This window comes from Ceratotherium simum, chromosome 6 (assembly GCF_057802395.1).
Source record: "Ceratotherium simum simum isolate JZ-2026a chromosome 6, ASM5780239v1, whole genome shotgun sequence".
NCBI lineage: Eukaryota > Metazoa > Chordata > Mammalia > Perissodactyla > Rhinocerotidae > Ceratotherium > Ceratotherium simum.
This window is the reverse complement of record NC_141905.1, coordinates 12,663,569-12,675,805: the sequence shown is the minus strand read 5'-3', so window position 1 is coordinate 12,675,805 and position 12,237 is coordinate 12,663,569. Positions and strand designations below refer to the sequence as shown.

At 37.7% G+C, this 12,237-nt stretch overlaps 1 protein-coding gene across 5 annotated transcripts in view; it reads left to right on the top strand.

Moving 5' to 3' along the window:
- The window catches only part of CHRM3 (cholinergic receptor muscarinic 3), a 473,044-nt gene that overhangs the window by 124,208 nt on the left and 336,599 nt on the right, over positions 1 to 12,237 (top strand). For 3 of the 5 annotated variants that reach the window (XM_087431901.1, XM_087431899.1, XM_087431903.1), the window contains exon 2: positions 9,099 to 9,207. The exons of the other annotated variants lie outside the window; for them this stretch is intronic. The gene's annotated coding sequence lies outside the window, so the exon portion shown is untranslated. The remainder of the gene's footprint in view (positions 1 to 9,098; positions 9,208 to 12,237) is intronic. 5 annotated transcript variants of the gene reach the window in all.

Genomic DNA, 12,237 nt, shown 5'->3' with positions numbered 1-12,237 from the left:
TGCTTAGTTCGTGAGAGAATCTCAATAAATGGTAGTGAATAATAAAAATAATCTGTGATTCTGGTAAGGCTGCCGTTAACCGAAAGTTGTAGTACCACTGCTGGTTGCTGCTAAGCTTGAATAAAGACTTATTTTGAAGACACTATCTTTCTGTAGGAATATTCATACATTCAAAAATAGTCCACTATGTTCCAGGCACTGTGCTAGGTGCTGGAGATGCAGCAGTGAGGAAGAGTCTATTCTCATGAAGCTTATGTTTTAGATGTATCTTTCAGCATTTTCAGCCTGGACTTCTTCTATAGCTTTCTTCTGCCAAATAATTATACTTTTACTAGAACTTCAGTAGTGGAATTAATTCAGCACCAAATATTTGTCGAGGGAAGGAGAATGGACAGATTAAAACTTGACAGCCCATGGCCCAGAGTCCATGTGCCGTAGACTGAAACTTAATTGGGAGAAATCTACTAATAGTTAATATTGGTATTGTACACCCATCATATCTGGTGCAAGAAGCTCTCAATGCCTTCTGTCTCCTCTCTCCGAAGAGAGATGTTCATCATTTTGCTGCTGCATTGCCAAGTTAGAACTTTGAGTAGAGCCCCAGTTGTTACCAGGTCTTTCTTAAGAGACCTTTGTTTCCTATCTAGTATTTTTTAATTTTTGCCTAAATTCTAACCTTGGCTTTGGTTTTCCAATTCCCAAAATGTACAGTGTTTGAGGAGCTTGTGGCTTAAGTACCCTGCATTCTATCTCAATCATTTATTTAGAAGTTCTAGCTGGAAGACATGGTTACTATTATTCTTTTGGCTAAAGCCATCCTCCTCCTGTGGCAAACAATCTCTGTTGAGATGGAGAGCATAGCTTCAAGATTAATACTCATGAACAGTGACTGAGGAAGAGTGCATTCGACCCACTGGCCCTGGCAGTTAGTGGTGAGGCTGCCAGCCAGGGTGTTCCTGTGTCCATCAGAAAGCTGTATGCTTATGGAATTCAGCAGATTCCTGCCAAGGTTGATCATCTTACTGGTTGTCTTCACTGTATAAATGCATAGCTTAAGAACAACCTGTGCATATGCACGTATGGTAGAAGAGCTCCTGTCCAAAGCCTTTATGCCCCATACCTTAGGAACATTGCTTGTTCTTTGTGTCTGAATTCTGTTCTTGATACCAATTTGTAATTGACCTAGAAACCTACTTTCTCTAAGTGGAAAGGCCATCCTTTTATCCATATTTAGAATGCTACTTCCCTTGCTTCTATGTGTAGGGTAGAGAGGGCCTGGGCCAAGACAGCTGCTTGAAGAGATGCACTGAAATGCTGAATATGTTTTGCCATAGGCAATATGTTTGCCATTTTAAGCTATGAGGATTTCTTCTTTCTACCCTCAGAACACAGTGCCCTGTTGCCCTAAGTGTTTACTGCAGTCCTCCTTGCTTAGTCAAGAGAGCACTGAAATACCAGCTCTAAGGAATGCTTACCGCATTGTCTTAACTCTGCCCTGACATTAAAGGAAGTGTTATCACTTCCAAAGACTAAGGAGCTTTTGTTAAATTTGTAAATATCCTAACTCCAAAACATACGTGAGACGTCTCTGTGCCCAAGATACTGGTAAACCCTCGTCTTTTTGAAAATTGTAATATCCACTTGAGGTAAGGATGATTTCTGAGTCGTAAATCACTGCCTTTCAAGACAAAACTAGGAAAGTATCCAAAGACATTCTTGAAGGTAGCCATCTGAATATCCAGGCTGGTAATGTGAAGAGAGAAAACCCCAGCCTTAATAATTTCTATGATCCTTTGGCTGCCTTCTTTCTTACTGTGCTTCCAGGAAACCAAGACCTTTTCAGGTTTCAGACTCACTAGTGCCCTGACTTCTCAACTTGAAAGCAATCATACATTGTAGCAGACAGTTTAGAAAAAGTTATAAGGGAGCCATTTCCATTTCAATCTAAATGTATATTTTGCCTTTGTTGCTGTATTCTGGTAGAAAGCTTCAGCATTCCAGTAGTGGGTTCTGTTAGGTCTTAAGATAGTAATTAAGCTTGTTTTTCTTTCTTTGGTTTCTTTTTTTTCCTTTCTTAATCTTCAAAGATGACTTTTAAGTGTGCTTCCTTGGGCTCTATATCTGGTATCTTAACATATTTCAAATGGCTTAGGAATTCATACATTGCTCATTTTGTTGCAGTTTGGTAAAAAAATAACCCTTTAACCACTCTCCCAGTCTAGACACCTCTTGGTCTCATAACAATTGTTTTTCTTTTTTTTTTTATCATCCATAAGTTAACTGGTACATTGACACTAATAATGGTCCCTCCTAACATTAAGATTCAGAAATTAATTCCATTTGTTTTCTAAGTCCTTATTCTGTTGCTTTTAATATTTAAGAATGTTTAGTCGAATAGCTCTCTGAGATGCAATTATATTCTGAAGGGTAACTTACTTCAGCTCCCAGTTTCCTCCCCTCAAACCCACATTGTAATTCCTTATATGCTCAAGGTCTGCGATGTTACAGTGAGTTCTGCATTTATACGGAGTCCTACCCCCAGGAATCTTTCTTTTATTAGTAAAAGCATCAGACAGATTAGGGTTTGATTCCTACTTTTGCCCACTCAGCTGGCTATTTGGCTTTGAAATTCAGTCTATAAATAACCGCAGCTTCTGTAAAAATAAGGATAATAATAATTGTGGGAGATTGTGAAAAGAAAACAACTATGCATGTAAAGCAATCATCAGAGTGCTTGGAACATGGGTAAGCACATGAGCAATGATGGGAATGAGGATGTTCCTGCTAAAAAGGATGAGGAGAAAGGAGAGAAAAAAGGAGGAGGGGGAGGAGAGGCAGAGGAAGAAAAGAGCAGGAGCATGTAATGGCTGAAATAATGAGATTGTACCATAGCATTTTGGGAGGGTTTTCCAAGTATCTCTTTCTTTAATGTACATAGTTCTCATCTTCAACGCCATTACAAACCGTGATGAGAGTCTCTGAAAGGTTTGGTTTTCTTTTTCAGGAAGATGCCAAGAGCAACTGCTTCCCACTTTCTCTGTGATGGCCCTTTGCCCTAACCTGCGACAGCTTTTCTGCATTAGCTCGCCTCCACAGCGCCCCTCCATCACACAGCTTGACCACTTTTGTACCATTGTGACAGCTCTGATTCATAAGAGAGCCCTTTATCCACAGCCTGCCAAACGGATGTTTCAACCCAATTAGATAATACTGGAGTTAGATTTAAAATTTAAATAGAGTTAGAAGCTGCTGTCTCTGTTTTGTAAATTACATATGAAAAAATCCACTGATTTTTGTCTAGTTAATTTAACTATTCTTAATTAATAGAAAAGACGAATTGGAACAGGAGAGCAAATGTAGAATAAACATAGAAGTTAATTTTCAGTACAACTATCTTTGAAGTTTAATAGCCGATAAATATAAACATGAAGAGACAATTGTCTCATTACATATGTAAATACAGATGTAAACCTACAGAGTAGCCATTTAAACAAACTGTGGAGTATACCTCCTACTTTGGTTATGCCTGAGCCTTTTCACCAAGGCTCTCATTCTTTTTGATTTATTATTTCCCACCTTATCACTGTGACCATCAAATACAGTTACTAAAATAGTGAATTCTAGTGAAAAATAACTCTGGAGTCTTAACAAAGAGAGAAAAAATTCTCCTCAGATAACCCTTCAAATTATGGAAATCCTAGCTGAAATGTGTATTGTTGTTACCGAGCAATGGGCTCGCTCTGCTTGCCGCAACCAGATCCAGTTAATCATGAGTTAGGGATCGAGAAACAAAGTTTTAATTAGATTAGCCAGCATAACCGGGAAGATGGTAAACTAATGTCGCAAAAAACCATCTTTAAAGATTACAGAATCTTGAGGCAGTTATATAGGGAAAATGAGCAGTAAGGAGGGAGGTCCAGGGATGTTGGTCTCCAGGCTTAATGGGCTCCAGGCATCACGTTGTTCCATTCTTCTGTCAATTGTGATGGACACCTTGTAGGTGTGTTTCCTGTCTGTGGTCAGCCTGTTCCTGGAGATAAACTCGTAGAACAAAGTTTTGAATTTATCAAGCTATTGGGGAGTACATACGTAAGCGGAGGCCATAAATCAGGAGAGCATGTGAATTTTTTTTTAGAGTACATGCAGAACAGTGAATAACCACACGGAGGAGGGGCTGGGGCCATTTAATGTAACAAGATGGCTTCACTTATGCTCACTTATATTTGCCATCCGGAATATCACCATTTGCCCTGGGCCTAACCATTAGTGTGCTGAAACCATGGATATAAGAGGTGTGAAACTCTGGGCATAACCATTGTAGGGAAGAAGAGCCACCCACTCACCAGAAGGAGCTGCTGCTGACTCCCCGATGATTAGGTTTCATAGCTATTCAATCAAAGTCACTTTTCTGTACTTTCTTTGATAGAAGATGCTTTTGATTAAACAATTCTTTCAATTTTTTGTGCCTTTGTTCTGTTATAATGCAATGAGAATAAGGACATCAGGGGCTTGATGAGTGAGTGACGCTGGTTAGAACTGCCTTCACAGGAACGGCTGAAACTCAGATGGCCTGTGAGCTGGATGTCCTCTGGCAGGGTCGGCCCTCGGGTGGCTCTCTGAGCACACATCAACATGTTTCTGAGTCTCAACTGTTGCTCTTGTCAGATATTCTTACCCCTTTTGGGGTAATAACTTTTGTCACTATTCTCTTTTTTGCGGTTCTGCTAAAATAGCACACGCTCTTTCTCATTATATATATATGATGTATATGAAACCTTTGAGTACGGGAGTTGGCAGCATTGTATGTTGATTGCTTTTGCTAATTGGGAAATGTTAAGGTAAACTATGTCTATTTTAAGTACAGTAGATGGTTTAAATGACTCCATTTCAAAGAAAACTTTGCTTTAGTAATCCTTGTTTTTTAAACCTGCCTCTAAATGTTTCCATTTCCAATAGCAAAGTAAATAAATAGACAAACAAACAGCTCTTATTAAAACAGCAGTAATTTATTATCTTGCTCAGAGAAAAAATGAGATTTCAATGGTGGAGAAGGTCTAGGATGTTACCACCACTTTTAGAAATTTATACACCTTATCTTTTGTTTTTAAACATAAATTTGAACTCAAGCAAATTTGCACTTTCTCAAATTGATGAACTTCAGATAAGTTACCTATAATCACACAACGTTATTTTCAGTATACTGTCCTCTAATTTTTATTAATCTTCCCTACATGAAATTGCCTGTAATTTTAATCAGCCTATATATAACATTTTGTATTCTGCATTTATATATATATATTTCCTTACGTTAGCATAACTTTTATACTTATTATAGCAATAAAGCATAATGTGAGTTTAATAATGTAACATTCCATAGTGTTGAACTGTTTCCCTTTTGTTGGGTTATAGTATTAACAATAGCAGTAACAACAACTACCATTTATTGACTGTTTACACAATAAATGTTCTGTTAAGAGTGTCTTTTAACAAAGTAGAGACCAAGCTTATTTTGTTATATGGAAATGCCTCAACTTCAGAATTTGATATACTTAACGTTTCTACTGTCTGTGTGATGTTAGGTGAGAAGAAAAAAATTCTCGTTTCCTCACCTTAAGTTTCCTTCTCTGAAAAGATAAGAATAGTAAGAGCTTACTTAGAGGTTATACCTACCAGAGTCTGGCACTTAGTAGATGTTCAAAATATGGAGGAAGATTGTTATTGGAAACTACTTCTAAAATTTACCCAATTCTATAAATGAAGAGATTCATACCATTTTTGTGCTTGTTTCCAGATGGATTTCCAGGATAATTAAATGGTCAGTGCTACAAGCAATATGCTAAGTGTTCATTTTTTTGTATATCAAATCCTCACTGTTTACCTTTTAATCATTCTTCTTCTTTTTTTTTTCCATTCATCATTCTTTCAACAAATAATAGAGCTTGTTGTGCACCTAGTGTTTCTGAAGTCACTGTTAGACTCCAGGTTGCAACTGGCATGAAGAAGGTGGTATCTACTTAAAAAGAGTCAAAAGACTCAAGTGCAGTCTCCATTGCTAGACCAGTGGATAGTTAGAAATGTGTGTGTGTGTTTACATGTCTGTCTTCCCCATTAGGTCATAGTTGGTCATCTTGATATTATATCAATCAAGATGATCAAGATATAGGCTCTTAGGAAGGACATATGTAAACAGATAATACAGTATGAATTCTAATAACAGATTTGTGCACAGAATGCTGTGGTTGTATATTTCTGCCTAAGGGATTAAAGACAGTTACAGAATTCACTTCCGAATTAATTTTTTTTTTCAATTTTTTACCAACTTACCAGTTATCTAGAGAAGGGCCCAAAGTTAAAAGATGTAGTCTACCCAGAACAAACAGAAGATACAAAGTCAAGTGTGACAGCCTAGGAGAAACCTGCATGTCTGGCAGCCTATGTTTGTCTATAGCTGTAATAATCATGGTAGATGAATTAGTATTAGAACAGGAGAGTGAGAAAGTGAGCACAGCCAGACCAGAAAGAAGATAAAAGCTTGGTAAATACCATGTACCTCCCATGTGACAGGTGGTATGCTGGATATTTTATGCATATTTTGTCACACAACTCTCAGAATAATCCTATTTTGGAGGTGATGGAAATGAGACTTTGAACATAAAGCAAGTTTTCCAAGGTCGTATAGCAAGAATGTGGGGGAATTGGTGTTCAGACCTAAGTCTTTGAGATCAGATCCCCTCTTCTCTTCACTGAGATGCAATTAATAGTTAAATGGGAGACCACTTCAGTGTCTTCTCATTTATTTGGGTTTCATTAACTTCTCTGAAGATAAATCTTTGGGATTTTGTTCCATGTTGTCTCAAACTTCATTGAGAGCACAAAGCAGATGTTCTGCAAAACTTATTTTAACTTTCTTTGATGTCTTTCGAATGCAAATGCTTCCTCTCCATAAAGATAGCTATGGTTTCCTTCTGTTATGTAGCAGATTCTTTTTTATAGCCTTTATGCTTTGTTTTGCTTCATCACCCCTTTATCTATCCTTAGATATGGCCCACTATTTGGCCTCAAATGGGGTGGATGGAGTGTTTTTTAACCTGCTTAGGGTTCTGTTTGCTCTGTAGTCTTCTTTCTCAGACCTTCAGCAAGAGGGCTGGTTATCTCTCTGCCCTTCTGGAGGCTGGTGCAGAGAGGGAGGGAGTCAGAGTCCTGGAGATTTCCTTCATGAGAACTTCATCCTGCCATGTTGGAAAATGGCACTTATCGTGGTGGCCAGCTTTCTGCATCCATCCTCATTGGCCCAGCTGTGTGCTAGATTGAGTGTGGCTGAGTCGAACCTGCTTTCTAGTGCTTCCTCTGAGGAAAAGCCCCGCTGCCCCCAGTCAAAGCCCTGCCATACTCAGTGCAGCTATTGCCTTGTCCCTGGGCCTCTTGATCCTCTGTAGAGAAGTGGATTCCCACTCCTGCTTCCAGTCTGCCCACTTTCTCTAAGATCATCTCTTCCAAATTGAGGTCCCTAGACCAGAAATCAGCCAACGATTTCTATAAGGGGTCAGATAGTATATATTTTAGAGTTTGTGAGTCGTACGATTTCTGTCACAACCTCTCAACTCTGCCCTTATAGCATGAAAGCAGCCAGAGACAATATGTAAGTGAGTGGCTGTGGCTGTATTCCAATAAAACTTTATTTATAGACTCTGAAATTTAAATTTCAAATAATTTGTGGTTCTTTTGATTTCTTTCAATGATTTAAAAATGTAAAAAGCATTCTTAGCTCACGGGCTACCCCAAAACAGGCGGCAGGCTGTGGTTTGCCAACCCCTGCTCTGTTGTGGCACCGTTTCTTCTGCGGGGCAAATTGGGGTCTGACCATCGGGGTCTTCAGTCTGGCTCTTCTCTACAGCATCTCCCATCCAGAGCAGCTTTTCCTAGTTCCTTGTGATCATGAAGTTTCTTCCTAGAGTCTTTAACAGTTTCCATTTTCTCCTTTATTTGTAGTCTTTGCCCCTTGGGATCTGGCCATAGGGAAGGTGGTTAGGTTCTGTTAGCAAGCTGATATCTGATCTAGAAGTGAAAGGTGGATTTTTTTTCTCTCTCTGGAAAATTTCTTTATTATTTAACCTTTTGCTGTTCTTCAGGAACCTATGCAATGGAACTAAATTAAACTGACTACTAACTAGCTTGTAATTCTTTGAATGCATATATTTGAACTTCATTCACATGATTTTTCAGCTTATTCTTTTTACTTTTTTCTCTTGAGATTGTGTTGCAAACAGGAAGATAGCTTTGGCAAGTGAAAGGATTGATGAAGCAAAAGTGTAAATTGAGACAAAAAATATATGCCAGTTCCTGCTTTTGTTGTTGCTGTTTATTCATTCATTGACTCAGTAGATATTTATATGTGCCAGAGACTGTATCCCACAACGACATCTCACTTTGTATTTTGACGTACAAAGATGAGTATGGTACCATGCTTGTCTTCCAGAGAACTACAGGGGAAACGGAGACCAATGAGATGTGTCTTTACGTAATTCGCTTGATATTTGTTACTCATTTTTTAGGACAGAGGGAGCACAGGTAAGCACAGGAAGATGTACGTGCTCTTAATACACCACATGATTTGGTGAAAGAGCATGGACGTAGAGTTCAGAGCCCTGGGCCATTGCTCTCCTCCTCTGAGCCTTAAATGCTATAAAGGGAAGAGACTACCTCCATTTGCAGCTTTATTGTGAAGACTAGATGAAATTTCATACACAGGGATGATATAATGCTCAGCACATAAGCCCTAAAAAGAATTCCACATCAGACCTCTTTTTGTTTGTTTTGTTTCTTGTTGACAAACATATAGCCTTCCAGTAATGTTATACCAATTTATTACTAAATTTATTGCTTCTTAATCAGACTTATTTACTGACTACGTAATGTGTTTCCACTGCTATACTATGCATTGTGTGGAAAACAGAGGGGTGTCAATTAAGGCCCTTCTGTTGGATTACCTGTCAAACATCTTTTTTTTTAATGCTACAGGTTGAGAAGATACTTCTGTGTGAATGATGTGAAATCATATTTGTTGACTGACTTTGTCATCTCTTTGTGTGTCTGTCTAGATCTGAATAGTGATGGCACATATTTCGGTTACGAGTTGCTCAGTGCACCATGGATTGACTGAAGTGTATCCATTCCCATCATGATGTACACCACTGAGGCTCTTCACTAGTAGGTATTTTCTATTCAGTATCAACCATGTGGTTGTACGTTGAGATTTTCAACAGAGTATATGCTTTTAAAGATTTTATTTATTTAATTTTTTCCCCCCAAAGCCCCAGTAGATAGTTGTATGTCATAGCTGCACATCCTTCTAGTTGCTGTATGTGGGACTCGGCCTCAGGATGGACGGAGAAGTGGTGCCTCTATGCGCACCCGGGATCCGAACCCGGGCCACCAGCATTGCAGTGCGCGCACTTAACCACCAAGCCACAGGGCCGGCCCCAGAGTATATGCTTTTAATGGAAAATGTGCAAAATACATGTGTTTGTGTTGTTGTTATGAAATATGGCTAGATTTAGTCTATGTACCAACCAATTGCAAAATGAAAGACCAGGTTAAGATATATCTATAATATATATGTATATATATTAATTTGGTAGTATATATGTATCTATATAGGAAGAATTTAGAAGTATAGAATTTTACCTCTCTTAACTGAATAAAAAAAGTCACTCAAAGGGGCCGGCCCGGTGGCGCAAGCAGTTAAGAGCGTGTGCTCCGCTGCGGCGGCCGGGGTTCGTCAGTTCAGATCCCCGGGAGCACACTGACGCACTGCTTGGCGGGCCATGCTGTAGCAGCGTCCCATATAAAGTGGAGGAAGATGGGCACGGATGTTAGCCCAGTGCCAGTCTTCCTCAGCAGAAAAAAGAGGAGGATTGGCAGATGTTAGCTCAGGGCCGATCTTCCTCACACACACACACAAAAAGTCTCTCAAAAAGATTTAATGTCTTTCAGTTCTTTAATATCATATAAATCTGGCAATGTAAGCCTAAAACTTTTACCTAGTTTGATATTTTGAAACAGTTCAATTTTATTGTAGTTTTACCCAAAAGGGCAGCTGATATGCATCCTCATACGTAAGTATCATATGGTAATTGACATATGATGTTTATGCTGTTAAGGAAAGGGAATTATACTCAGTATCAGAAGACCTTAATTTTAATTTCAGCTCCAACGTTTATCATCTGACTAGTCCCTTAAATCTCTAGGCCTCAGTTTTGTTGTCTGCAAAATGAGTGGAAGAATTTCTGCTTTACCTAAATCATAAGATTACAGGTTAAATGAGATGGTATTGTGAAATTATTAGTTAACTGTAAACCCCATAAAAATAGATGATTTGGTCTGTGGCTGACTAATATTACAAGCAGAGAGCTGGAAAAATTTGTAACCATAATTTTCTTTTTAAATTGGATAATACAGCCTAATATTTTGTATGTTATTCACCTAATAGATAAGTAATAAAATCAGACTTAATTTTAATTCATGACCCAAATTTATTTCTTCCATTTGAGAAAATTATGTTTAAATGAAATATGAAAAAACACATATGTTTTGCACACACTCTGCATATACCAGTCTCCACCAACGATAAGTATGAGGTTTCTGCTTCTGATATCTAGGATATTTATTCTCTTATTAGATTTTATTTTTAGGTATTTACACTTGGGGGAGGAAAGATACATCAGATACTTTTTACGGATAGTTGAATTTCAGAATACTAAGGGAACAATGTAGAAATTTGATCAGATATTATGCATTTAGCTTGCTATATTTAATTCGTTTGTTTACTGAAATCTCTTTGACACCTTATATGACCATTCTCTTTAGCTAACAGAATACAACTAGCCTGTTTAAAGTAAAAGATTGAAAATGAAAATCTTAACAAATATATTTAGTAATATTGAGAAAGACTTTTCCACTAAAATTAAACAAGTTATTGTTTTTATAGTGGTTATAATATAACCAGGACAATGCAGTATAACTGACTTACAAATTCTTTTCCAGAAATTAGATATGATTATAATTGAAGAGGCAATAGTTTATTATAAAAATAAGATGCTTTCATATAAGTGAAATAAAAAGCTTAATAATTAGCAGCATACATCCACTTGCTGATATTGTAGCATAGTCCTTAAGTATGGGGGCTGTCTAGAGTCAGACTGCCTGGGGTTGCAACCCAGTTCCATCGTTTTCCAGCTTTGCAATGTTGGACAAGTCATTTAACCTCTCTGTGCCTTAGTTTGCTCATCTGTAAAATGGGTCTAATGATAAGAGTAATTATCTCATAGGGTTGTTGTGTGGATTACGTGAGTTAATATGGTCAAGTGCTTAGGAGCACTGTGTGACACTTAGTAAGTAACCAATCAGTATTAGTAATTATTATTCACTGGATGAGTATGGTAATGATTAAGGTGATGACCACAGATATTGGAATCAGAAAGCCCTGTATTCAAAACCATTTAATAATTAATGGTAAAACCTAAAGTAGTTACTGAACTTCTGGAAGTCTCTTTTCTGAGAAATAAAATGGAAATAATTAAAAAATACTCCATACTGCTTTTGTTAGGATGTTTTAACACAGCATCTGGCAAGGAAAGGTAGCTATCACCTTCACTGGAGGTGTGAAGATAATAATCACAAAGTATTATATAATGCAATTATGAAGTAATATAAATCAGAGATTCTCTGATTCTGAAAAATCTCCTTGCCATAAGTTATATTTAGGGGACTTTTAGAAATGTGCCCAATTATAAGATTTGCTTTGTTAGATCCAAAATCTCAAACAAGACAGATAATTTGAATCAAATTAAAAATGCAAACATAACTTAAATCTGGAATCCTGATTTAAAAAATAAAAATCCGTTGGCTTTTTTAGGCCTAATGGGGGGTATCAGCTCATTGTTTAATTTTTTAGGAAGATTGCGCTATCACATTTAAAATGACTTTTTTTTTTCCTGGAAAGAAAACAAGAAAGGAGGTGGAAATGTAGACTGTGTGTCACAAGGGGATGGAGAGGAAGGGCTTGAACTTTCACTTTCATAATCATATGTTCCAAATCAGACTGTATACTTGTTCTTGTTCTGAAGAAACTTAAGGTATTGTCCTTTGGGCTTGTATTGGACAAAATTCAGTGGTTGTAATGGGTGGCGTTTTTCAAATGAGTCATAATTTGTTCCCAAGGTGGGAAATACTGATAAC